We start from the raw sequence: 757 nt of genomic DNA, 5'->3' as shown, positions 1-757 counted from the left end.
TTGAAATCATTTGGAGAGAAAGGAGATTCTAAGAGTGAATTCATAAAAATCTTCCTCAACAAAATAAGTACAATTCAGAGCAGTTTGGTTTCCCAGATTAGAGCCATTTGCATAACTGTGATGGAATACATTGCATGCAGAAAGGAGCATTATAATCTTGAAGTTATATTTGTAGGATTTCATATACTATACATTGCAATGATGACAAAGGATTAAAACTATATCAAAAACTACTTTACTAGCTGTAAAGCACCTGGTATGTTCTGAAATGGATGGGAAATTCCCAAGATAAAGTTTTCATTGCATTACAGCTAAGAGTGTTTATCCATAGCATCACTGGAATCGCTTCTCGGCCTTTTGGCTAAGATCAAGTGTAGTATCTGTTCTTATCAGTCAGTAAAAGAGCTATATAAAGAGCATCTGTTCTTGTTAGAACAGGGAAAGAGATCTGTTCTTATTAGAACAGTCCTGGCGGTCCTTTAAGGACAGGAGCTGCAGATTACGATTTAAAAAATCGTAGCAATGGCAGCTGCAATGGGAACCAGAGGACAGGGTATCCGCAATACCCTCAGGATTAGTGTCAAGGATCTCAGTGAGGGGATGCCCTTCAGTCGAGACACCTTTGTAAAGAAGGTATTGCTGGAGACCTGCAAGTTCGAGCCCAGGGATATCTACTGCCTCCAAGACTTCCCGGGTAACGGTTATTTTGACGTTACATTTGTGCTTCCGACAGGATGGCAAAAACTGCTAAAGGATT

The 757-nt window shown here is 39.8% G+C and overlaps 1 non-coding gene across 1 annotated transcript; it reads left to right on the top strand.

The window, feature by feature from the left end:
- Positions 1 to 341: 341 nt before the first annotated feature.
- Positions 342 to 537, top strand: LOC116974762. The gene has a single exon (XR_004412425.1). It is a non-coding gene; the product is annotated as a U2 spliceosomal RNA (small nuclear RNA).
- Positions 538 to 757: the final 220 nt, after the last annotated feature.

Source organism: Amblyraja radiata, chromosome 6, assembly GCF_010909765.2.
Source record: "Amblyraja radiata isolate CabotCenter1 chromosome 6, sAmbRad1.1.pri, whole genome shotgun sequence".
Taxonomy (NCBI): domain Eukaryota; kingdom Metazoa; phylum Chordata; class Chondrichthyes; order Rajiformes; family Rajidae; genus Amblyraja; species Amblyraja radiata.
Note: the sequence above shows the minus strand (reverse complement) of the source record. Positions and strands in the feature narration are given on the sequence as shown.